Below are 27020 nucleotides of genomic sequence, written 5' to 3'. Positions count from 1 at the left end.
GCACCGCCCTGCTGTCTGGCTTGAATGTGTGCATACATCATTGTATTTAAAGACGTGGCCCTCTCCCTCATTCAGCATTCCGTTCATTTCCAGTGTCGCGCTTACTGCTTGCGCCCAGCCCAACTCAAATCCACTTCTCCCGCTGAGCATTGCTGATCCGTTTCACGTGCTCCTCTGCACTCCTACACGGAGCTCTTTTGTTGCTAGGATGCTCCTGGCAGGTTGGCTCCGAGCAGTCTGGATTTTTCCAGGGCAACTGTTTATTTTCTACAGTTCCCAGTGTGGACTGGACAATCACTTATATGGCCTACTGTGTTGATAGCCTTGTGCCACGGCTGTCCATAAACATGTGTAATTCTAACAGTGAGGACAGGGACAAAATCATGCTCGTCTTTCTTTTGCCAATGACAAATAGTAAGGGGCTTTGTATACATGCAGGAGAAGCTCAGAAAATGAGAAAATGATTAATAGGTTAATCAGAAATTGATTACTAGATTAAAATAACTCACTTGGAGAGTCTAACACACAATAAATATGTCTTCTTTTACCTTACTTATTTTATATTTTGGGGACAGAGTCTCAGTATCAGCTCCGGCTAGCCTGACACTTGCTATGTAGACCAGGCCGGCCTTGAACTCAGAGATCTACCCGCCTCTTCCTCCTGAGTGCTGAATTAAATGCATGTGCCGCCATACTCAGTTTGTTACTTTCTTAAAGTTCAACAAATGTTGCTTTCCCTTCTCTCAGATGGCTCCCAATAGCCTGTCTCTCCCAAGCCTTTTGACCGTACTAGACAATGTTGGACCTGGCGGAGCACTAGTGTATTTGCCTTTTCAAGATCGCCTGTGTTTCTTACTCTACATGCAAAGCTTGTGTTTTAAATCTAGACACTGTGTCTTGTAATTCTTTATTTCGCATAGCAGACCATCCCTTTATGTCTTGTTCTGAGACAGGGTCTTATTCTGTAGCCCAGGCTGGGTTCAAGTTCACGGTGTCTTTCCTGGGCTTTGCTAGTGCTGGGATCACAGGCAGGTACCGCCATGGGCTGCACAGGTTCTTATTTGTCAGTTGGTTCATAGAGAGATTCTCAACAGTCTTTGACTGGTTACTCTGCAGGAAGAAGGGAAATGATGAAGGTGGACTCTGGCTAGGTGCTGCAGTCATTTCTCTACTTGAAAACACATTTTGGTGCTGTGTTCCAGCACCAAAAGTAGGCATACACTGCTACCTCTGGCAGTAACCAAAACACAGGTGTGAAGGATGAAGTAATCTTTTGTCAGAACAGTGTCTTCTGGAAGAGCGGGAAGAATCATTATGGAGTAGCAAGACTTCCCAAAGCCTGTTTGCTCATCTGTGCAGTGAGGGGGACGCACATGCTTCTGGGGGTGGCGTGCAAGAAAAGTAAAGGAGAAAAGCACTTGGCATGCTCACCCAGGGCCTGACTCATCGCTTGCTGCAACAGGCAATGGCCACTTTGACTGTGGGCCATCTAGGTGGCTCCAAAGCTGTTTTGATGCTAAAGGTGAAGCTACCTTTTGCAATGCAATTCTCTCTCTTTCTCTCTCTCTCACTTTTTCAAGACAGGGTTTCTCACTGTAGCCTTGGCTAGCCTGGACTCACTTTGTAAACAAAGCTGGCCTCTAACTCACAGAGATCCAACTGCCTCTATCTCCCAGAGTGCTGGAATTAAAGGCATGCACTACCATGCCCACCTAAATTCTCAATTTTTTAAGTTAAATCTTGTTTCTAGAATCAACAAGCTAAATTATTTACTTATTCGTTCAAGCATGCGCACTTTTGTCATGCACTCATCAGTCACTTATAAAAGACTTACTGTACTTCTAACAATGTGTGTGTGTGCATGTGCCCCTGGAGACTAGAGGTGTCAGAAATCTTTAGACAGTTACAAAACATCTGAGGTGAGATGCTCTTACATGCTCTTAACCATCTCATTCAAAAATTGTGTGTCCTCTGCCCTGCATACAATAAACGCTGGTAAATGTCACTGAATGATGCTAGCAAGAGGGGCTCTGTAAGTGAAGACACTTTGCCACCAAGCCTGATGACCTGACGACCTGAGTTCGATCCCAGGATCCACATATTAAAGGAGAGAACTCACTCTTAAAAGTTGTCCTCTGACCCCAACATGCATCCCATGGCACACATACATACACAAACACATATAAAAGGAAATCAAATGCTATTGAGTGAATAATAAAGCAATATGAAGCATCTGGGGGAAATGACCTGGGAGCCACATATGTATGCCTTCACATGGGCATAAAGTGCCCTATGGCTAAGATCAGGTCATCAAGTCAGATGTTTAAGGCGTAAATTTAGCCATGTGAATGGTTTGGAAAAAACCAAAAAACACGCCATTTTTTTAAGCCTTGAGATCTGTGACCTCCTCCAAGCACGCGGATGCCCCCAGCCCAAAGGAAAAAACAAGGTGTTAGAATTCTGTTTCTCAGTTTCCTTCCTTCACATCTAGACCAGCCTCCCATAGAATCTAGCCTGACCTCTTTCTCTGATATCTCTTCTTTTCAAGGGCACAAGCAGGAATTAATCACTCTCACCCTTGGGGCACCAGTGAGCAAATTTCTCTTACTTGGGATCCAGGGTAAATCTCTCTATATTTGCCCTCCATGAGGACTGGCTCCCTCTATGTCTTAGGCTTTTTGTGTCCAACAGCATGAACATGCCCTGGCGTTTGCTGGGTGTTCTGAACATGTCTACTTAAGGGGCTTTGGAATCAACTACTCATTCCTCCCCTTTAGTCTCCTGGAGCATTACGTCTGTTGGGTTTTATCTCTAAAATAGTTGGGGGGGGGGCTTTGGGTGGTGGGTAGAGAGATGGTTCAGAAGTTCAGAGCACTGTCTGCTCTTGCGGAGGACCTGGGTACAGTTCCCAGCATCCACATGGCAGGGAAACTCACAGTCACCCCAAATTCCAGTTCGAGGGGAGCTACAACTTCGGTCCTCCACAGGCACCAGGCACACACACAGTGCACAGACAGACAGGTGGATTTAAAAAACAAACAAAAAGCCCTGAGTCCACCAGTACCTCTCACCTAGTTGTCCTCACATTCATCAGGACAGAATTGCCCTTGCTGGCCTGTTTACTGCTGTGGTGTTCTAACTCAGGCTTCCTCATGACCCTTTTGCCTTCCTCCCACAGATGGCCCTGGGTGGTTTACAGCTAAGCTGTCTCACCTGGGACCTTTGCCCTGTTGTCTTTCCCTGGAGAGCCCCTCCTCACTCCTTGGTCTGCGGGCTTCCAAGTAAATATCATTCTTTCAAGAAGCAGACTCCGGACGTCACCCTGCTGTCTCTCATGCGATTTGGTGTTTCTAAAATCCTCATCAAAAGCTCAAGTTAATTTATGTCTTCATTTGCAGACTTGCTTGTCGTTTGTCGCCCCTGGGAGAACAAGCAACAGGAAAGCAAAGACTAAGAATATTATGTCCCATCTAGGTGGTGGTAGCACAGGCTTTTAATCCCAGCACTCGGGAGGCAGAGGCAGGTGGATCTCTGAGTTCGAGGCCAGCCTAGTCTACAGAGTGAGTTCCAGGACAGTCAGGGCTACACAGAAAAACCCTCTCTCAAAAAACAAACAAAAAATTACAACCAAGTGTCTAGAATGTTTACAAGGACTCTACCCCTACCTACCTTAACTTGCAAACTGTTTAGCTTCTCTGATTTATTCATTTTTTCATTTATTTGCTTGTTTATTTTTATTTTATTTTTGAGACAGGGTCTTACTATGTTGCCTGGCCTGGAACTTGCCATTTAGACCAGACTGACCTCAAACTCACAGAGCTCCACCTGCCTCTGCCACCCAGGTACTGGGATTTAAAGCTGTGCCACTTAGTTATGCCCTGGCTTGATCCCTTTATTTTAACTTGCAAATAGTTGGACTTCCTAGACTGAAGAGATGCCTCAGTAGACCTTGTCTCTCCCACTGCCTACACCCCAGCTTCTGCCCTATTCCTTCCTCCCCACCTGCCATGGGGAGCAGATTCTGTCTAGACCTCTTCCACAAAACATTCCCAAAGGGAGCAGGGCCTCCAGTGACTCCGATGTTAATCCAGGGGCAGGCGACCCTGTTCTTGTCGTTTCCTGAATTTTGTTCTGCACAACACAGCCCCCTGAGCTGCTCTGGTAAAAATGAAGCGTGTCTGGGTTCGTCCTCCTCTTGCACGCTTCGTGGGTTGCAGGCGGCGCTCCACCACTGAGCTGTATGTATGGCTCGAAGCCCTGAATTACTGCTCTGTGTGTGGGGTGGGGAGGGGTGTGCAATGTGTATGTGCGGGCACCGACCCCTGCCTGGGCATGCTGTTGTATATAACCTCTGCACGTATGTTGTATAAGTCATCTCTCTATTATTTACATCTCATGCAATGTAAACGACATGTGATCAAGTGTCATATTCTCTTGTTTAGGCAATGATAACGAGAGAAAAGGTCCGTAGGTGTTGAGTCCCCATGCAATTGCTCTTTCAAATATGCTTACCTTCACATAGTTGACCCCAAAGATATGAAACCCACAGTTGCAGAAGGCCAACTGTTTTGAATGAATGGCCAATGGTTTGGGAGGCAGGTTTTCAGAGAAGCAAAGAGCTGCATGCAGTAAAGTACCCAGACAGAATGCAGGACGCCCAGTTCAACTAGAATTCCATATAAATAATGGGGTTTTTTTTTTTCCAGCATGAATATGTTTCAAATGTTAAGCTATGGGATTTAGGGATATAGCTCAATGATAGAACACTTGACTGGCACGTGTAAGGCCAAAGGTTCCATTCCCAGCACAGAAAAAAAAATTAAATTGTATCAAATGGAGAAGTACTTGAAATGATTTGTTGTTTATTTCAAAAATTAAGTGCATGTGTGTGTGTCTGCATGAGTTTATGTGCACCACATGCATGCAGTGACCTCGGAGGCCGAGAGAGGATGCTAGATTTTCTGGAGCTAGAGCTATCGATGGTTGCGAGTCACCTGATGGGAATCACGGGAATCAAACCCAACACTCACACTCTTAACCACCAAGCCAACCGTCCCAACCATATTTGAAATTTTGATTTAACTGGTCTTCTATATTTTTATTTGCTAAATCCAAGAGCCCAGCCTGGGGAGAATCTGTGAGAGACCAGTTGGATACTGCCCCACCTTTGAGCCTTATGAACGGGTATAAGAGAATACTAGGTCTTGTCAGAGGACCGGGACAGGCCAGGTCCAGCCTGATGTCCAGAAAAGAGCAATGGTTGTTTCCTGAGCCACACTAGATAAGGAAGGCAGTCATAACCCAAACAGTTGAAAGTACAGGAGGCATGGCCACAAAAACTTACATTTGGATCCACCACAAATTTAAGAGCTAAAAGGTTTGGGACAAGTTGCTTTATATTTGTAAGACCATTTCCACACACAAAAGATTATTATCATAACAACAGATTGCAGTAGTAACTTTTGCATCTCTGTAGCCACCTTAAGGCAAGAAAAGTTTGTGTTGGCTCATGATTTCAGTCCATCCTGGCAGGAAAAGCCTGGCATCGTTCATGGAGGTAAGAGCATGGGGATGATGTTCCCCTGGGGCTCAGGAAACAGGAAGTACAGGCAGAAGCAGGGAATACAGGCAGGACACTCAGAGGCCCATCGTTGGGGGTCTAGTCTATCATTCAGATATCACCTTCTAAAGGCTGCAAGACCTTCAACACAGCCACAGCCACAAGCTGGTGACTGAGTGTTAGAACCACAGGCCTATAGGGGACATTTTGGGGTCAAACTGTGACTGCCAAGATGGAAGGAGACATTGTATAGAAAGTTCATGTCTGGGCCAGACCCACCAAACGCTGTTTAAACAATGCATCTATTAGTAGTGGCAGTGGTGGTAAGAGCAGCGGCAGCGGTCCTTTTCTACTTTATTTGGGAGCTTTAGGCCTCTACCTCCCTTCCACCAACCCCCAACCTTGAGTAGGAGAGAGCAAAGGTTAGTGGGGAGAGGGGGCTGGGACCCCTTTACTTCTCCTGGCTATTTAGGGTCACTGGGTGCTTTTAGGGCTCAATATACCAATCTCCTTCAACTGCAGACACAGCTAGCAGGCTCCTCCAGGAGGCCGAGCCCCAAGCGTTTCTGTCCATCTGTTTGCTCCAAACTGCCACACCATCTCTGGTCTCTCCAAACTGCTCCATGCCACAGGCCAACACCAAACACCACTCCAGAACAGGACCACCCAGTCTCTCTCTCTCATTTTTTTTTTTTTTAAAGATTGATCGATTGGTTGATTGATTGATTCAGTGTTCGGCCTACATGCGTGCCTGCAGGCCGGAAGAGGGCACTGGATCTCATTATAGATGGTTGTGAGCCACCATGTGGTTGCTGGGAATTGAACTCAGGGACCTCTGGAAGAGTGTTCTTAACCTCTGAGCCATCTCTCCAGCTCTCCCCTACCCCAACTTGGTCTCTTTCTCAGCCTCATATTTTTACTCTCAGAGTCCTAGACCATGCCCCTCTCCATGTGGCATGTGGAAGGCCGTGACCAGCTGGTGAACATCACACCCTGCACGAGACATTTAACAGGTGTGGACAAACTAAAGCCCAACTAAAATCCCATGCTTGGGATTAAAACAAAAACATATTTACATAACATACAAAGAATCTAAAACTTCCATTACAATTACTATTATTTTGGGTTTTTTTTGAGACAGGGTTTCTCCGTGTGTAGTCCTGGCTATCCTGGAATCACTCTGTAAGCCAGACTGGCCTTGAACTCACAGAGATCCACCTGCCTCTGCCTCCCAAGTGCTGGGATTAAAGGCATGCACAGCCACCGCCTGGCACATTTATTAATTTTTTTTTTAATCAACCAAAGTTGAGTGTGGTGCTGATTCTTATAACCCCAGCATTTGGGAGGCTGAGGCAGAAGAATCTTGAGTTCAATGCCAGCCTGGGCTACCTAGTGAGTTCCAGGATAGCCTGGGCTATAGAGTGAAAATCTATCTCAAAATTAATAATCATAAAGATGAGCAGTATTCAAATACTTGCTATTATATAGTACATATTTTTATTGTTTTTTTTTTTTTTTTTTTAATTTTGAGACAGTGGATTTTAATTGCAATGTAGTTCTGCTTAGCCTGGAACTTATTATGTAAACCAGGCTAACTTCAAACTTGTAGTGATCCTCCTGCCTCTGCTTCCTGCATGGTGGAATTATATCTGTGCGTTAGCATACTGGCTATAATACCAAGGAAATAAAGGACCCCTAGAGGTACACAATAAATGGCTTCCAATCATGAGACCTGTAAGATGAATCAGAAGAAGCTGAGAAATAAGAAAGGGATAAGAATAGGAAATAGAAAACCCACAAAATGGAGTTTGACAGAGTTGATGTGAAGTGGTTCAGGTTGGATGTAAATAGAGTCATAGGGAAAGAAGCTGAAGAGAGGGAGGCAGGGCCGGGCCTTGTGGGTCAACTAAGGAGTCTGATCTTTATCCAGTGGCTACAGAAAGTCATTAAAGCAGGTGGTCAAATTCAGGTGCCAAACTCAGGTACAAGGCAGGTGACAAATAGGAATATATTATAAGGGGTCATGGGAACAGCAAGACTTCAAGAACATATGTTCCCCGAAAAGCTGCCAGATGCAAATATTAAACCTGTCCCCTAGAGGCTGGAGAGATGGCTCAGTGCTTAAGAGCACTGACTGCTCTGCCAAAGGTCCTGAGTTCAAATCCCAGCAACCACATGGCCGCACAACCATCTATAATGTGATCTGATGCTCCCTTCTGGCATAAAGATGTACATGCAGATAGGGCACTCATATACAATAAATAAATAAATCTTAAACAAACAAACAAACAAACAACTTTTACCCTAGGAAAGGGCTTCAGCAGTGGAGTGGCATGTGTTGTGTGACACTGTTGCTGGGGAGATATGAACAAACATCTATTTACACAGATAGGGAGCAGATAACAGATCCCAGGAAGGATACCACCAAATTTGGTGAACCAATCACTTTTTTCTTGGGGTTACTAGTAGGAATATGGGGAAGGGGTTACTTACAATAATAGGGATGACTTGGGTGGGCAGCTGTATCATCAAAAGTCCACCCCGGCATGGGTGATGGCTCACAAAAGATGGAAGGAATCCTGGAGCTAACTGCACCACTAACAGGCAGCTCAGACAGGTCAAAGAGTCTCTTTCAGTGAATTCAGTTGGTCCCAGCCTCTTCCAGGCAGCTCAGCTGGTGTCCACCTCCCCAGCAGTACTGACCGCCCATATAATCTTGGGAAGAGAGAATCCTAGTGCTTCTGTCAGTTTCAGGGACTTCCTGAGGCTTCTGAATTGTTTACTTCCTCAATCTTAATGTGCCTCCCTTCAGAATTTCCTGTGAGTCTTTAGAGCTTGGAGAGTCTTACCTACTTTCTTCAAAGGAAATTGCTGCACAATGTATTTGTATTTTAGAACAAGACATTGGAACACATTGGCATGGGGTCTAAATCAGAGGCAGAAAAAACCAGAAGCTATCCCAGTGAGAAAGGAAAGTGTGAGCTAGGATCGAATATGACAAAAGAAAAGTAGATGTTTGTAAAGATGTTTGCGAGGAAGATAGTAGCTCTTGTAGATAAATTCAGTGTGAGGCTAAGGGAAGCTAAGTAAGAGATGACTTGATACTGCAGGGCAGAGTCAGTTGCATGCATTGAAACATAACATCCATGGTAGAAAGAACCAAGGGGAAGAAAACACAGAGAAGTAAAAGATGAGGGGTAAAATGGCATAGGAGGGAGTGGGGAGATGGCTTGGTGGATAAGAGTGCTTGCTGTGAAGGCAAGACCTGAGCTGAACCGTCAAGCACACGTGCAAAACACACACATGGCCACATGCTCCTGTAACGTCAAGGTTTGGAGTGGTGATGGCAGAAACCAGTGTCCTAGTGTTACCAGTGAGCCCAGAAGAAATGGCAAACTTCCAGCCCAGTGAGAGAGAGACCCCGTCTCAAAACAAAATTAATCAACCAACCAACAAACCAAACAGACAAAAACAAAGGTGGTGAGCAATAGAGGAGACCCTGAAAGCATTCTTCCGGCGTGTCTGTGTGTGTGTGTGTTGTGTGTGTGTTTGTGTGCTGTGTGTGTGTGTAATGCACACAAGCATGCATGTCTCCACATACAAATTTGTTAAAACCTTTTTTTTTTATTTAAAGAGCACATAATCAAATACCAAAACATAATCAAAATCATTACATTTTGGCATTTGTTCCTGGATTCTGGGAAGGGGGTGGGGTGGGGACATGGAGGTCATTAAAAGCCTGACACTCACTCTGCAGTTGGAAAGCCACACAAAATTAGACATGTGCCTAATTCCCATTCTTTCCCAAAACCTCACTAAGGTGACAGAAAAGAGTCTTTTCAAGAGTCTGAGGAAGGCAAGGCGCCCCAGCCACCCCAGCAGCAAGGTGGAGGCCAGCTGGCAGCACCGCAGGGCCTATCACAGCAAAACAAAACCAAAAACCAGGCAGAAAGGCGGAGAGGGGACAAAAACTGATGGGAGTTAGCACAGTTGGGAATTGTACACACTTGGCTGCCAGAGGGAAAACCAACAAGCAACCTTATTTTCACCAAAAAAAACTTCCCAAAGGCTTCTGACATTTTCATAGGTACTTCTGAAAGCTGGGGTAAGAGAAAGGGTTGGGGGGTGAAAAAAAAGTGTCTTGGCCAAGGAATGCCACTACAATCACTCCTCACAACAGGACCTTATGTAACAGGAGGAAAGCAAAAGGCTGCCTCTGGATGGGCTGGAAGTGAGAGAGAGAGAGAGAGAGAGAGAGAGAGAGAGAGAGAGAAACTGGGTTGTGATGGTGGGCTTTTAGTGGTGATGGAGGATGCGCACAGGGAAAATATGTGAGGGTGGAAAAGAGGCACATTAGTGATTGGGGTTGGGGATTGGTGCTGAGTCTGTGCAGGGGGACAGGATTGTGGTAGGTTCATAGGTGACTAACAGTGAGCAGAAATGACTGATGGGAGACTGGATGCAGGTGGATCTCTGTGAGTTTGAGGCCATCCTGGTTTACATAGTGAGTTCCAGGACAGCCAGAGCTACATAATAGAGAGATCCTGTCTCAAAAAGAAAAGAAAATTCAGTTTATCATATGCCACTCTGGTATATACTTGTAATAACCATGCTTTGGAGGCAAAGGCAGGATGATCAAGAGTTCCAGGACAGCCTCAACTCCATAGTGAACTTGGGACTAGCCTGAGCTATGTGAGAACCTGTCTCAAAAACAAACAAACAAACAAAAATAAAAAATAAGAAAGTCACCAGATGACCTGCCTTTAATCCCAGCACTTGGGAGGCAGAGGCAAGTTTATCTGTGAGTTTGAAGCCAGCCTGGTCCACAGATCTAGTTCTAGGACAGCCAGGGCTACACACACACACACACACACACACACACACAAACTATCTTGAAAAAAATAAACAAACAAAAAAGAAAAGAAATTTGGGTTACTATGAAATTCCACTGTAGGATTAAAAAGCCCAAGTTTACTTCCAGATTTTGAAAACCCATCAGTCCCTGAGCTCAAAAACCTACCAGTCCTGCCAGGCTCGGTGGTGCATGCCTGTAATGCCAGCACATGGGAGGCAGAGGCAGGCAGAGCTCTGTGAATTTGAGGCCAGCCTGGTCTACAAAGCAAGACCAGGACAGCCAAGGCTACACAGAGAAACCCTGTTTGAAAACAAACAAACAACAACAAAAACAAAATAAAACACTCTACCAATCCCTGAGATCGAAAAATTCGCCAATCCCTGAGCTTGCCAGAATATCAGACCACAAAATCCCAGCCACCCTGGAAAGCTCCTTCCACTCAAGAAACCCTATCCAAAGCCTGCCTCCTGCTCAGTCCTTCGCTGAGTCTTGCCTGAGCAGAGGCAGTGCCCTCTGTGTCTTTCCTGATAAACCCCTTGTGTGACGTTTGTCGTGTAGTGTGATTTTGTGGTATTCCTTGGCTCCCGACTTCCACAATACCATTCCCTTTAGAGTGACACTTGCACCGGGAAAACCTTTCTCTTCGGAGCTGCCACACTTACATAGACCTCCAGACCCCTTCATGGCTCCAAGTCGCTCTTGCTTTGTTGCTCTCTCCAGAGAAAGATGGAGGTCTAGTTTCTGGCCTCAGGTGGAAATGACAAGACCTGAACCTGCTGCCTCTGGACATTTCCAAAGGTAACAACCTAGCCTGGTCAAATGAAAGCCCCCAAATAACAAACAGCCCCTTCCCAAACATGCTAGACACAGAGAGACAGCAGAGGATCATCAGGCTCCGGAATATCAAATGAAGGGACACCAAATAGGAAGACAGAAAAAAAAAAATGCTTGTAACAACAGCAAGCAAAAGCCTACTTCCTGCCTGTCTTCCTTCTCTTTTCTCCCTCTGCTGATTTTGTCCAAAAGCCTAAAGCAAAGCAGACACTCATGCGGGGGTTAAGAGGAGCAAGAAGGGCTCGAAGGGCTTCTGGGACTGAGTGGGAGAAGGAGGAGCAGTGGGGACGTCAGGAGTGGCTATCGAAACAAGGCACACAGGCACGTGCACATGGGCACACGCCCAGATAAAGAAACATGTGCGATAAAGATCTACAGTCATCTTCTGAAAACAGTCTGCATTAACAGCGGGACCAAAGCTTCGCTTCCAAGCTGTTCCCGCCCTGCCCCCGGTACGGAACATGAATCCGCTCGCTAGAAAACTCAAACTGAGGGATGCCGTACAAAGAGACTGGCCTGAAGAGACAAGAAAACGGAACCCCTCCAAACTGTCAAGATCCTGAAAGTGAAGGAAAGCCTACACCAGTTTCCAAAGTGAAAGAAATAAAATTCATCAGAGTAAAATGTTATAAAAGTTGAAACTGTAACTAGAATGGATAATGTACTGAAAACGCTGTGCTGTTACTGTCTGGCGGGCAAAGAGTCCAGCAGGAAAGGCTGGTCATCAGAGCGTCCTTGGACCCACTTGAGGGAGCCACTAACATGGTCTCGGTGACGCGGCAAGCTTAGTCAGACTTTCCTACACTGTTACGTTCGCCCTAAGTGTGTCACCGCAGCTGAGTGATCAAATTTGGCCTCTGCATGCAGCCAACTGCAGCGCAACTGTGTTGCTTCACCTTCCATCGCTCTGACAGATCCCAGAGGAAAAGAACTTACAGGGGAAACACTTTGCTTCATGGGTTCAGAGGTTTGGGCCCATAGTCTCTTGGTCCCATCACCGCGGGAGGAAGGGAACAAAAGATAGAATTCAGAGGCAGGTTGTTCTCTATGAAACTCTGTCTCAAAAAAACAAAACAAAAATCAGGCCTCACCAGGTGGTAGTGGCACATAGCTTTAGTCCTAGCACTCAGGAGGCAGAGGCAGATGAACCTCTGTGAGTTCGAGGCCAACATGTTCTACAGAGTGGGTTCCAGGACAGTCAGGGCTACACAGAGGAATCCTGTCTAGAAAATGGAAAAAAAATTCAGGGCCTCAAGAAAACAAACAAAAATGACACCAATGACAGAAAAAAAAAAAAAGTTAGGAATGTGAGGAGGAAACTTGTAGGGAGGATGGGGTAAGAGGAGCGGGAAGGAGATTGGGGAACTACAGTGATCACGTTGCGCAGGAGGAAACCTCAACTGAGAGAATGACTCTGTAGGATTGGGCTGTAGGTAAGCCTTTGTGGCATTTTTAAGTTAGTGAGTGATGGGGAGGGCCCAGGCCATTGTGGGTGGTGCCATTCCTGGGCTGGTGGTCCTGGGTTCTCTAAGAGAGCAGGCTGAGCAAGCTAGGGAGAGTAAGTAGTTAAAAGCTCCCTTCCTTGGCCTCTGCATCAGCTCCTGCCTCCAGGTTCCCTCCCTGTTGGAGTTCCTGTCCTGGCTGCCTTCAATGACGAACAGTGGTGTGGAAGTGTAAGCCAAGTAAACACTTTCTCCCCAACTTCTTTTTTGGTCATGGTGTTTCCTTGCAGCAATAGAAACCCTATCTAAGACATATCTGTATAAAATTGTCAAAGAACAAAATTAATAGAAGTGGGTTTTAAAATTACATTTTATTTGTGTGTGTGTGTGTGTGTGTGTGTGTGTGTACACATGAGCGAGCACACAAGCCAGAGTGCTTATGTGGCAAAGGACACCGTGAAGGAGTCAGTTTTTTTCTTCCACGATGGGAGTCCCAGGGATCTCACTCAGGGGTCAGACTTGGCCGCAAGCACCTTTACCTGCTGAGCCCTTAAGCATATTTGAGGTGGTGTGTGTGTGTGCATGTGCATTCGCCTGTGTGCAAGCATGGTCCATCATGCTTGGGAAGGTTGAAGGACAGCTTTGTGGACTTAGCTCCCTCCCTCCACCATGTGGGTCTGGAGAATTGAACCCAGGCTGTCCATCTTGGTGGCAAGCACTTTTACAGGCTGAGCTACCTTGCTTTTACCTCAATAAAAAAAAATTTTTTTTTTGAAAGCAAATAAGCAACAACAAACATCCCAGCCAGGTGGCTCACATCTCCCTGTCTCTCAGAAGAAGCTAAGGCAAGAGACTGCTAGCTGAAAGGACCGAGACCCCCACTGTTACAGACTTCCTTATATGTGATTGACCTAGCAGGACAAACATAAATGAACATAGCTGTTCTCATCTATATAAACAAACACTCAAGCCAGTCTCGGTGGTGCTCACCTCTAATCCCAGCACTCAGAAGGCAGAGGCAGGTGGATCTTTGTGAATTTGAGGCTAACCTGATCTACAAAGTGAGTCCAGGACACCCAAGGCTACACAAAGAAACACTGTATCAAAATACAAGGAAAGAAAAAAGAAAGGAAGAAAGGAAGAAAGAAAGAAAAAAAGAAAGAAAGGAAGGAAGGAAGGAAGGAAGGAAGGAAGGAAGGAAGGAAGAAAAAAGAAAAAAGAAAGACTTTATTGAGGACTTCGAAGGCAGAGGCAGGTGTATCTCTGTGACTTCAAGGCCAGCATCGTCTATATAGCTAGTTCCAAGACAGCCAGAGCTATATAGAGAGACCCTGTCTCAAAAAGAAAAGTCACTTTAATTATATGAGGATAGTGAGTAAAGAAGTACATTATTATTTTATTAATACTTTGAATGTATTCAGGGGATTGTATTAAAATATTTCTGGGCAGGGTGTGGTGGCGCACACCTTTAATTCCAACACTTAGGAGGTAGAGGCAGGTGGTACTCTGTGAGTTCGAGGCCAGCCTGGTCTATGAAGTGAGTCCAGGACAGCCAGGGCTACACAGAGAAACACTGTTTCAAAAAAAAAAAAAAAAATTCTAGAATAAAGGAACTCTATGTAGACAGAGTTGCTTTCTTGACTGGCAAAAATCCCAAGACAGGTCAGCAGGAGAATTCAAGAATTCTCCTGAATTCTTGAATGAATCTTTGGTAAAGGACTTAGGATATTCTGATAGGCCAGGCCAACAGCTGGGTCCCAAGCCCTAGGGCTATGACCCATTAAATAATGAATACAAAGATCAGGCCAAACATTTTACAACTTTATAATTGAGAAAGTGTGATGCAGTGATGACAATCCTCCTCCTCCCCAGAGAAGATCAGAAACTGGCATAGGAACCTGGTGGACAGCTAGCTCACCTCTGCAATGCCAGCAACCTCAGACTTTCTGGCAGAAAGATTGTCACGAGTTTAAGGTAAGGCCAGCCTGTGGTACAGAGTCTCTAAAAATAAAAAGAGAAAAAGAAACCACGAGAAGAGCATTTGTCATAAGTAGGCTCTACCCAAGAGCAAAGAGAAGTGAGAGTAGACAGGGAACGGGGCAGAGGAAAAAAAAAATCCATGAAAATCCCACACGAAAACTTTATCAGTGGGGACTGGAGAGACGGCTCAGAGGTTCTGAGTGCAAACTGCTCTTGCCGAGGACCTGAATTTGGTTCCCAGCACCCCAGATCAGGTGGGTCACAACCACCTGATTCCAGCTTCAGGGGATCTGATGCCCTCTTCTGGCCTTCTATGCGCAACTGCACCCACACGCACGTACCCACACACATACATACAATAAAAAACGAAAAAGAAGAACCTTAGAAGTGGGTTGGGGAGATGACTCAGTGGGTAAGGTACTCACTATACAAGGCAGGGGATCTGGGTTCAGATCCCAAGCACCCGTGTGAAGAAGGGGGTTTTCTGTAACCCGTGTTTTTTCACCTACTCCCTTGTTCCCAGAAATAATGATTCTAAGACTTAATGTATTTACTGAAGCCTAGGCCAATATAACAAGGCATGTTCCCTGACTTGCTTATAACTAATATCCTGTTTATTCTAATTTAAGTTCTGCCACATGGCTGGTTACCTCTGCCTAGGTTTCATGCGTCTATCCTCCTCAGTGTCTGGTGGATCTCCCTCCTGGCTCACTCTATCCCAGCATTCACCCTCTCTGTCTGAACTCCTCCCTCCTATTTCCTGCCTTACTATAGGCCAATCAGCTATTTATTGACAGGTGAAGAATCCATACAGCACACAAGAGATTACACCCACGTAAATGTTGAGCAGGTGTAGTAGTTTAGAATCCCAATGCTTGGGAGACAGAGGTAGAATCCTTGGAACAAGCACTTGGACCAGACTAGCCAAATCAGCAAGCTGCGTGTTCAACAGAGAAACTGCCTCAACATATAAGGTGGAGAATAATCCGGAAACTACTAGACTTCAACCTCTGGCCTCTACACACGTGTTCCTGCACACATTCACACACATGTGAACATGCATTCCCCCAGAATGTTTAGAAGTTGTGGTGGTTTGAATAAAAATGGCCCCCACAGACCCATACAGAGTGGCACTCTTAGGTGGCGTGGCCTTGTTGGAGTAGACTCGGCTTTGTTGGAGGAAGTGCATCACTAGAGGGTGGGCTTTGCCTCAGAAGCTCAAACCAGGCCTAGTGGCTCATAGTCTCTTCCTGCTGCCTGATGATCTGGATGTGGACCTTTCAGCTGCCTCTCCAGCACCCCACATCTGCCTGCATGCCACCATGCTTCCCACCATGACAGCAATGGACTAAACTTCTGATCCTTTAAGCCGCCCCCAACTAAGTATTTTTTCTTTGTAAAAGGTGCCGCGGCCGTGATGTCTTTTCACAGCATCAGAAAACCCAACTAAAGAGCTGGAGAGATGGCGCCGTGGTTAAGAGCACTGACTGCTCTTCCAGGGGTCCTGGGTTCAATTCCCAGCAGCCACATGGCAGCTCACACCTGTCTGTAATTCCTGTTCCAAGGGACCTGACACCCTCACACATACATACATGTAGGCAAAACACCAATGCACATAAAATAGAAATAAATAAATAAATTTATAAAAAGAAAACCTAACTAAGATAGAAGTGTATTGTTCTGGGACATTTTGTAGAGAGACAAATGGTTTAACAAATTTATTCTATGCCATAGTTACTATTGTCTATTTATGAAAGTTTTATATAAAATTATTTTGAGACAGGGTCTCAGGTAGTCCTGGCTGTCTGGAACTCACAGAGCAGGCTGGCCTCGAACTCACAGAGGTCTGCCTGCTTCTGCATCTTGAGTGCTGGATCAAAGGTATGTGCAACCATGCCTGTTATTGCTGTGTTTTCATGGTAAGCTTGCTTGGCCTAAAAATATACTCATACTGCTCGTGTAGGATGTAAACATGACCCTTGCTGTCAATCTGTTTCATCTCTTCAGTTCTCTTTTGCAATTTCCTCTTCAGTAGGGCGTGTGTGCGTTGGCAGAACCGCAGCACTGACTGACCAGCAGGTGCCTGATGTGGTGACTTTCCTGTTGACAGTGATTATCCCGGGGAAACTTCACACTTTCCCCTTCAGTGCAGACATTAGAGACACTAGTTGCTCTAGCACATTCCAGGGAGTCTGCTTAGAGCAGCAGTTCTCAACCTGTGGGTCACAACCCCCCCTTGTGGTCTAATGACCTTTCCATGGGGGTCACGTATCAGATATCCTGCCTATCAATTGTTTACATTACGATTCAGAACAGTGGCAAAATTACAGTTTTGCAGTAGCAGCAAAAATCACTTCACGGATGGATGTCACCACGACATAAGGAGCTTATTAAAGGGCCGCTGCGTTAGGAAGGTTGGAAGCTCTGGTTTAGGGTCCCATCTACTCCCCAGCCCCATTTTGGTATATGATCAAATCCTTCCCCAAGTTAGGAAGTGTTAGGAGGAAAGGAGAGAGTGAGGGAGGAAAGACAGAAGGTTGCTCACCCAAGAACTTTCCAGCCTTCAGTTGCTCTCTAGAAATCCATCTCTTTCAAGATAACAGAATCCAGTGTGCAGCCCTCTCAGTACTTCTGGATGCTCTTTGCTCTTTAGATACCCCTAGACAAAAATTACTTTTACACAGCTATCTAATAAAGGAAAAAAAAAAATTCCAGGAACACCCAAAGTAGCCCTAAAGCCAATGACCAATCAACAGAGGTCCATAAAATACCTCGGGCCTTGCAAGCGTTAATCACTATGGGTCGGGGTCTGGTTTGCGCATTCAGTGTGTGAGCTGGAGGCAAAAGTTCACATCAATCCGTGCTCTAAAGAGTGCAGCCAGACCAGGAGGAGTGTGGGGTCAGGAGACAGAGTTGGAGAGCAGCGCAGCGGGGAGCCATAAGGGGTCACACAGCTGTGCCTGCGGGCAGAGCCCAGGGTGGAATCCAGCAGCTCAATTAGAGGAAACTAGTTGTGTTTGTTTCCGACTCCATGGCAACCAAAGTACCTTAGAAACAGGAAATAGGCCAGGTGGGGAAATAAAAGAGAAATACAAATCCCCCGGTTACAACATCCTTAATGGACCTTAAAAAATCAGGTTGTAGACTTTCTTAGTTAACAGTTATAGAAGCCACTGGTTTTATGCACACACTTAATCCCAGCATTTGGGAGGAGAAGGCAGGAGGATTAATCACAGTATCTTCCGCTACAAAGCAAATTCGAGCCCAGCCTAAGCTACATGAGACTCAGTCTCCAGAAGAAGAAGGAAAAGAGGAGGAGAAGGAGGAGGCAACGGTGGCAGCTGGGCCACCAAAATGACTCCGTGTTCAAAGGCACCTGCTGCCAGACCTGGCAACTTGAGTTCAAATCCCTAGGACCCACACGGTGGAAGGAAAGAAATGAGTTCGGCAAGTTGTCTTCTGACTTTTCGTGCAAGCCTTGGTAACAGAGCATGAGGACACACACACACACAATGAGTAAGTGTGAAACGTCAGTATTTAATGATTTAGATATTTTTTTCTTCAGCCAGGCACAGCAGTGCACAGCTGTAATCCCAGCACTCGGGGAGGCAGAGGCAGAAGGAACTCTGACTCTGAGGCCACCTGGTCAATAAAACGAGTGCGACATATATACGAGTACACACACACACACACACACACACACACACACACACACACAGTGTTACAGACAGTTGTAAGCTGCCATGTGGGTGCTGGGAATTGACCCAGGTCCTTTGGAAGAGCAGCCTGTGCTCTTAACCACTGAGCCATCTCTCCAGCCCCTTTCTTGCCTATTTTTAAGAGACTTATTGTTATTTTAAATTATGAGCATGTGTGTGAAGGCAGGTGAGAGGCAGCAGTTCTTCCTGAAGCTGAGTTACAGACAGTTGTGAGGTGCCCTGTGTGGGTGCTGAACGGAATCTGGGTCCCCTGGAACAGCAGGATGTGCTGTCGACCACTGAGCCATTTCCCCAGCCCCTGCAACGCTTATACGTTCTCTGAAGAAGTTAAGAACTATCCCTGAGCCAGACCTGGTGGCAAATGCCTTTAGTCCCAGCACCTGAGAGGTGGAGACCTATGGAATTCTGTGAGTTCAAGACCAGCCTGGTCTATATAGGGAATTCCAGAAGAGCCTGGACTACACAGAGAAACCCTGTCTCAAAAAAAAACAAAACCCGTCTGGTGGTGGTGGCACATGCCTTTAATCCAGCACTTGGGAGGCCAAGGCAGGTGGATCTCTATGAGTTTGAGGCCAACCTGGTCTACAGAGTGAGTTCCAGGACAGCCAAGGCTACACAGAGAAACCCTGTCTCAAAATAACAAAAACAATCCAAATCCAACTGCTTTATTTTTAGAAAGTAGACGTAATTCTCTTTCTGGTGTAGATGGAGAACTCTCCTTGTTGTGCTTTAACTTCCACCTTTGAGAGCCTATCTAGAGCAGAGAAAATCAAGCCACAGCTGTGTCGCTGCTGACACCAACTCTGGTAAACTGCAGTCTCCTAACAAGGGCTTCTGGATTTTCCCTTGGCCCGCCCCCTTGGTGGCCGCTAGGGTGCCTCATGGTTCCCCTTTGCCCACAGAAGGCCCACACTACTGCTTGCCTTGTTTGAGACCACAGCAGGCTGGTCCTGATTTCAAAGGCTCCAGTGCCCCGCCCCCGCCCCACCAAGGAACTGGGACTATGTGTTTGCAACACTGCACCTGAAAACCTGCCAAGGACCACACAACTGCAATGCCTTTGGGACCCACCCCAAAGCATTCTTATTTATTTATTTACTGTTTTTGTTGTTGTTGTTGTTGGGGGGGGTCATATTAAAAAAAAAGAAAAGAAATTTTATCATTTCCCTATCATATCCCAGGGACTATTGGGGCTGCTCCCGGTATGGCAACCATGAGTAAAATAAGATTAAGCAATAAATGAAACAAAATTCCCGCTCTCGTGGAGCTTATGTTGTAGAAGGCTGTGGAAAGCCTTCTGCACTCCAGTATGAGAGGAAGAAGTACTGTTTTGTCGAAATATCTTATTGTTCAGTGTATATGGGGAACACAGCTGTTTTCAGTCATACATGCTAGGGTTTTACCCAAATAATATACCTCTTTGTTAGATAGAAATATGTACTAGAGTTCCGCAGAAGGGAAAATCCCGTGGCTGGTAGACAGGAACCAGGGAGACTCGGAAAATAATGAGCCAGTCCTTCAAGGTGGCAGAGCTGTCTAGACATTAGCTCCTGTGTGGTAGGAAATCAGATCACACCTGTGCCCTGCAGGTATTCAAGGGACCCAGAAAATAGGAACATAAGCAAACTGCTTGAACGTTTATGCTCTCTCTGCAAACGGGCTCAAACCAAACTCAAGATTGGGCTAGTTACAAAATGATCAGATTATTTTTACACTATTTTCTAAGAAATTTTGTATTGAGATGTGCTATATGATACGGAGAAGGCGCTGGGAGCGTGAGGTGCCACGCGGCAAATTTCACTGGCGGAACCAGCACCCAATCAGAGAAACAGGACATGCTGGGCCTCCGAGAGTTCTTACGCCGTGTTCAGTCATTAGCCTCAGTGATGGTCACTGTTGTTGTGAAAAGTTCAAAGGTCTTCCAAAGTAGCCCTGGTGACTGGGTACTCAAAATACATTCCAGGCTGGGGCAACCAGCCTGCCTCACCTCCCTAGGGCTGGGATTACAGATATGAACCACCGTGGCCTGCTGTCTCACCGTCGTAATGTCAATCGCCATAGAGTCATTCCGATGTTCGTGAATGTTTGATAAACAGAACCACAGAGTGTCTGCTTGCCGTGTCTCAACACTATGTTGGTAAGATTCACACTGTTGTCAAATGAAGCTGTGGTTTGTTCGTCCTTGTTCAGCGTACCATTCCACCGGGAGAAGACACTTTCTTCCGCACCTGGACATGGAGGTTGTTTCCCACAGGCGGCTGTTCGGGCAGTGCTGCTAAGAACATTTTGGTGTGAAATTTGGGGGAACAAATGCACACAGAAATTCCATGCTGGATATGGTTTTAAGAATGAAATTGCTGGGTCCTAGAGAAACATGTGATTTGACCACTTTTAGTAGATATTACAAAATCTTTTGCGGTGGATCTGACACCCTCACACAGACATATATGCAGATAAAATACCAATGCACATAAAATAAAAATAAACATTGAAAAACATTTAAATGTTCACTGATGGTGGTGGTGGCAGCAGCAACACACACCTTTAATCCCAGCACTTGGAAGGCAGAGGGCAGTGGATCTGTGTTTGAGGCCAGCCTGGTCTACAGAGGAGTTTCAGAACAGCCAGGGCTAAAAAAACAAACAAACAAAAAAAAAAACAAAAACAAACAAAATGTCTTGAAGAAACAAAAACAAACAAAATGTTCTTTTGGGAGGTCTGAAGAGATGGCTCAGTGGCTAAAATTTTTAAAATCTTAAATATATATATATTCTTTTGTTTTCCTTTATAAATATAACTTTTTTCAAAGTTCTTTTGACAGTTTTCACTTTATGACGTATGTCCACGTGTGGCACTTGTGTGATAATCAGAGAACAGCTTTGCGGAGTTGGGGTTCTTCTACTTTCATGTGGGTTTTGGGGACCCAACTGACGCCAGGCTCCAAGGCAAGTTCCTTTGCTTGTTTGGTCATCCCATCAGCCCTCCACTGGTGATTAATCATCCAGTATGAACAAGTGTGACTCATTTACATACGGTATCATATTTAATCTTCTCAAGGGCCCTGTGGGACAGGTTTTTATCATCTTCTCTCTATAGGTAAGGCAGTTTAGAGAAGTGATGAGAATGGTCCAAGTAACTAAAAAGCCTAGACCTAAACTTAGGTCTAAGTCAAGCTTGTGAGATTTTGTAATTTTTTATGCATGCATAATTTTTTTTCTTTGTATCTTTGTATTTATTTTCCATGTATCTTTGTATTTATTTTCCATGTATCTTTGTATCTGATTTCAACTAAATCAAAGGCATTTGGTGCCTGCTATGTACTGAAAAAATTTGTAGGATTCATACTCATATTTATTTTTTAAAAACATTTCACCAGCTTCCCTAGTTAGAAGGAAACTAGGATTGAATGAAAGCTTTTGTTTGGTTGGTTGGTCTTGGTTTTTATTTTTTTGAGACAGGATTTCTCTGTGTGTAGCCCTGGCTGTCCTGGAACTCACTCTGTAGACCAGGCTGGCCTCTAACTCACAGAGATCTGCCTGCCTCTGCCTCCCAAGAGCTGGGATTAAAAGCATGCACTACCACGGTCCATCAGTAAATTTCTTTTTTTAAGATTTTATTTATTTATTATTAATACATTATTCTGCCTGCACGCCAGAAGAGGCCACAGGATCTCATTTCAGATGGTTGTGAGCCACCATGTGGTTGCTGGGAATTGAACTCAGAACCTTTGGAAGGACAGCGAGTGCTCTTAACCTCTGAGCCATCTCTTCAGCACCTTCTTCTTCTTCTCCTTCTTCTCCTTCTTCTCCTTCTTCTCCTTCTCCTTCTCTTTCTTCTCCTTCTCCTTCTTCTTCTTCTTGTCGGTCTGCATGTATGTATGTGCACCATATGCATGTCTAGTGCCCACAGAAGAGGGTAATGATTTCCTGGAATTGGAGTCAGAGATGGTTGCGAGGAGATAGGTGGTGCTGGGAAGTGAACACAGGTCCTCTGCAAGAACAGCCAGTGCTTTCACCACGGAGCCATCTCTCCAGCCTCTTGAATGAAATGTGCTTTTGGATGATTATGCACGACACGAACAGAAAAAGCTTGAGTGTGTAGATATTAGGATACTAGTCATGATTTGGGAGTGCTTTCCAGGGAGGTAAGGAGGTCGAAATGGAGGGAGGAAAATGGCTTACCAAGGGAGAAGCAGTAAAGGCCTTAGTTTGCTCTAGTTTGATTTCTGTTGCTCTGATAAAACACAGATGCAAAGAAACTTGGGGGGGGCGGGTTTCAGTTTTTACTTCCAAGCAACAGTCCATCACTGAGGGAAGTCAGGCAGGAACCTGGAGCAGAAACCATGGAGGAACACTCTCTCCCTTACTTACTCCCAGTTCACGCAGCTAGCTTTTTATACAGTCCAGAACCACCTGTCCTAGGGCCCTTAGTGAGCTCTGGCCTCTCACATAAATCATCAGTCAAGACAATTTTTTTACAGAATGGCTATAGGCCAACTTAACTGAGTCAATTCTTCAATTGGAATTCCCCTTTCCCAGTGGCTACAGGTTGTGTCAAATTGACAATAAAAACTAACTAGCGCATCCTTCAAGAGAGAAGCCTGCAAAGCCTTTCTTGAAAAACAAACAAACAAAAGAAACACTACCTTTTTATTTATTTTTGTGTGTGTGCCTTTGTGTGTGTACACACATGTACCATGTCATGTATGTGGAGGTCAGAAGACAACTTACAGAAGTTGGGTCCCAGGTACTACACTCAGGTTGTCAGGCTTGGCCACAGAAACCTTTACCACGGAGCTACCTCACATGGAAAAGCCCTTCCATTGGAGCCATTCAGTTCTGGAAGGCCAGAGAAAGCAGAATGAATCTGAGGCACATCCGCCAACCTGGCATGGCTGGTCTGTTGGGTAGGTAAACACTCGGGGTGACCGATGACTTGGCTGGCTACCTCAGGCACAGTTGCCCTGGGTGGAGTGGTGTCCAGGCCCCTGGCAAACCAGCAGGCTTATTGTGGCCCTATGCTGGAAGTGGGAGGGACTGAGCCCCAAGTGACAGGTCAGCACTGCCAGAAGAGGCACTATAACGCTGAGATTGCTGTCCTGGAGTCCCTTGGCTGGGTGGCCAAGGGGACTGCAGGAATCCTGAGGGAGAGGAGAGAGAATGACTGTGGGTCACTGTCCTAAGCAGATGCAGAATGCTCCAAAGGTCTCCCCTCTGGCCCAGCTCCCAGCATAGCTAGTGCCTAAGAGTGTCCAGTTATTCGGACAGTTTCAAGTCTTCATCATGGCCCAGTGTTCAGTTTCCTTTTGACCCTAGTTTCACATGGCCCACCATGGCCCTGCTCATGATTCAGACTGAAATAGCGGCCTGCTTTGCATGCCTGTTCAACCTGCATTTCAGTTCTTGTTTCTTTGAAAAGGATGTGTTAGGAAAGCAGCATGAAATGTCAGGTTCCGGTCTGGTATTCCCCACACTCACCTTCAGCCTCAAAGCCTGACTTCTGTGGGATTCCCGCTCATGCCGGCGCGCGCTCCCTGCATGCTAAGAGGCTCTGATTCACAAGTAGCTGGATGACTGGTGATGTCATGGTGCTGTGAAATCACATCTTTCCCCTTCCATGGTCTGGTTAAGAACTAAATCACTTGTCCTGCCCATCCCATTCTTACTTAAACATGTCAGTTAAAGACGAAAAACTACCTGGAACCACATACACATTTTTCTCAACCGTTTGTTTCAGAGCTGGCTAGCCCGTGCTAATATCTAATCCCTACTTGTTGAAGACATCTTAAACTTACTTATTCTTTTTCTTGGGTAAGTAGGTGGTGGCTGCCCATTGTTTGTTTGTTTGTTTGTTTGTTTGTTCTGAGACAGGGCCTCAAGTCATCCTGGGATAGCTGAGGATGGTCTGCAACTCCTGACCCTCCTGCTTCCACTCCCATGTGCTCAGATTGTGTATGTACACTCTCTTGCCTGGTTTCAGCGGTACTGGGGTTCGAACTCGAGGCTTCATGCATGCTAAACAAGCCTATTATGAAGAGAGTCAAACCCCTTGCCCGACTTGCAGATTTATAAAAGATTGAGAATTCTCAAAAAGGACTCCATTTGTCAACTTTCCTAGCTGTTGGAGCCGCTGATGTCCCTTCCAGAAGTGGATGGTTTTATCCTGGCCCCCTTTATTCACCCCTCGCTTCTCTGAAGAGTCCCCTTCCAATTACCTATACGTGTTACTTCTGTAAGTCTGTCTGTTTCCACTTTATCCAGAAGGACGCTTTCCAGGTCATGAGCAGCAGAGCCATGCAAGCTAAGAGTCAGGTGTGTGAGGAAAGCGATAGAATCCAGAGTAATTGGTCAGATTTATAATACATACTGTATCAAGAACTCCACTTAAAAAACAAAACAAAACATGAACTTGAGCAGTTCACAAAAGAGGAAATATTGTGCTAAAAGACACATGGGGAAAAGTTCTACTTCAGTAGTAACAAAAGAAATGCAAATTAAAAAAAAAAAAAAAACCCAGGCACCATTTCCATCTATAAAACTTGTATTAAATAGTTTAAAAAGAAAAAAGAATATCCACCAGCAAGAAGCTTGCAGGGCAGTGGCCACCCTCAGGCAGTACAGCGGCTATCCTCACCCTTGCTGGCAGGATGGTGAAGAGGTACCCCTTCCAGGAAAAGTGCTCGGCGAGGGATAGCAACTCTATTCCTGTTAAACTTTCCTAAGACAATGACCCAAGATATGTACAAAGGTTTACAAAGATGCGATGTTGTTTATAAGATCAAACAATTGGTAACAACTTATAGATGAAAATACTCTTACTCAAGTATTATAAAGAGTATTACCTGAATTATTTAAACACTGACTAATAATAATAATCTTTTTCTTTATTTTTCCCTTTTTTTTTTTTTTTTTTTTTGCAAGACACAGTTTTTCTGTGCAGCCAATGCTGTCCTGGAACTCACTCTGTAGACCAAGATGGCCTCAAACTCAGAGATCTGCCTGCCTCTGCGTCCCCAGTGCTGGGATTAAAAGCATGTGTCAACCACTTGGTCTAATAATAATATTTTAATGTTGTGGTTAAATATGTTGAACTTATTCTCCCAGTTAAAAAAAAAATGAGTGAAATCATTAAGATGTTTTAGCTGTATATGAGGGCACACTCCCTTAATCCTAGCACTCAAGAGGCAGAGGCAGGGAAATATCTGTAAATTCAAGGCCAGGTTGGTCTACCTAGCCACAGCCAGGGCTACGTAAAGTTTTAACTAGGTATGGTTATGCACTCCTATAATGGCAGCCTGTGGGGGACAGCGGTGGTGTATCTCTGTGATTTTGAGGCCACCTTGGTCTACAAAGTGGGACCGTCTCAAAATAAAAGTGAGGTGGGTCTTAGGAACAAACTCAAGCCTCCAGCCATAGAGGCTTGCTATCCACTGAGCCATCCTACCCCACCCCCCCACCCCCACCACCGCCAAGAACCATGCTTTTGAAGTTCCTAAGACCATGAGAAAATACTGGAGGGGGGGTGTTTGTTTTTATTTTTATTTTTATTTTTGTTTTGTTTTGTTGGGTTTTGCTTTGTTTTGTTTTTGTTTTCTTTGAGACAGGGATTCACAATGTAGTACTTGCCTGGCCCGGAGCTCACTCTGTAGACCAGGCTGGACCCAAACTCATAGAGATTCATATGCTTCCATTCCCAAACACTGGGACCAAAGGCATGTGTCACCCCACCCACTGAGAAAATGTTTTTTATAAAAATGCTTTATTATTTTTAAAATTATGTGTATGTGGGAGGTATGCATACACGTGTTTATGACAGCCAAAAGAAGGTGTCAGCTCTCCTGCAGCAGGAGTTAGAGTTGTTCATGAACCATCTCTGCGGGACTGTGAACTCAATCTCATCCTCTGGAGGAACAGCAAGAGATGGGAAGTACTGGGCCATTCTCCATGCCCAAGAAGATGCTTTTAAACAATGTTAACAAACAAACAAACAACCAAATCATCCCCCCAAAAAACATATATATATAAAGCTCACATCAAAAAAGAACAGAAAAACAAGGAAGTTGAGTTTGATCTGTTGTTCATTTGTTTGGTCTTGAGACTGGGTTTCACTCCGCAGCCCAGGCTGGTCTGGAATTCATTACGTAGCCTAGACCATCCTCAAGCTCTTGGCGGTCTCCTGCTACAGGCTGCCACGTGTTAGATTACAGGCATGCACCACTGTATCGTGGCTGGGTGACGCGAGTGTGTTGCCATGCCCTGGCAGGTTTTATTTTATTATTTAACATTACTCTTCTATGTTTTTCAAAATTATTCAAGCATATGGGCATTTGGCCTGCATGTGTGTGTCTGGTGCCTGCAGAGGTCAGAAAAGGCTTTGGATCTTTTGTTGTTGTTTGTTTGTGTGTTTTGAGACAGGGTTTCTTTGTATAGCTCTGGCTGACCCAGAACTGCTCTGTGGATCAGGCTGGCCTCAAACTCAGAGATCTTCCTGCTTCCACCTCCGAGTTTTGGGATTAAAGACGTGTGTCACCACCAACAGCCCGGCATTGGATCTTATAAACAGCGTGAGTCAGCACGTGGGTGTTAGGAATCGATGCAGGTCCTCCGGGAGACTAGCTCGTGCTCCTCCTC

General features: G+C 45.4%; 1 long non-coding RNA gene across 1 annotated transcript; it reads right to left on the bottom strand.

Moving 5' to 3' along the window:
- Positions 1 to 631: 631 nt before the first annotated feature.
- On the bottom strand, positions 632 to 17635 carry LOC132652372 (uncharacterized). The gene is made up of 4 exons (XR_009589879.1): positions 17443 to 17635; positions 17217 to 17330; positions 3214 to 3420; positions 632 to 1110 (listed from the first exon to the last, which is right to left on the bottom strand). It is a non-coding gene; the product is annotated as an uncharacterized LOC132652372 (long non-coding RNA).
- Positions 17636 to 27020: the final 9385 nt, after the last annotated feature.

Source organism: Meriones unguiculatus, chromosome 1 (assembly GCF_030254825.1).
Source record: "Meriones unguiculatus strain TT.TT164.6M chromosome 1, Bangor_MerUng_6.1, whole genome shotgun sequence".
In the NCBI taxonomy this organism is placed as follows: Eukaryota; Metazoa; Chordata; class Mammalia; order Rodentia; family Muridae; genus Meriones; species Meriones unguiculatus.
The sequence above is the reverse complement of the archived record's forward strand: the minus strand, read 5'-3'. Positions and strand labels throughout refer to the sequence as shown.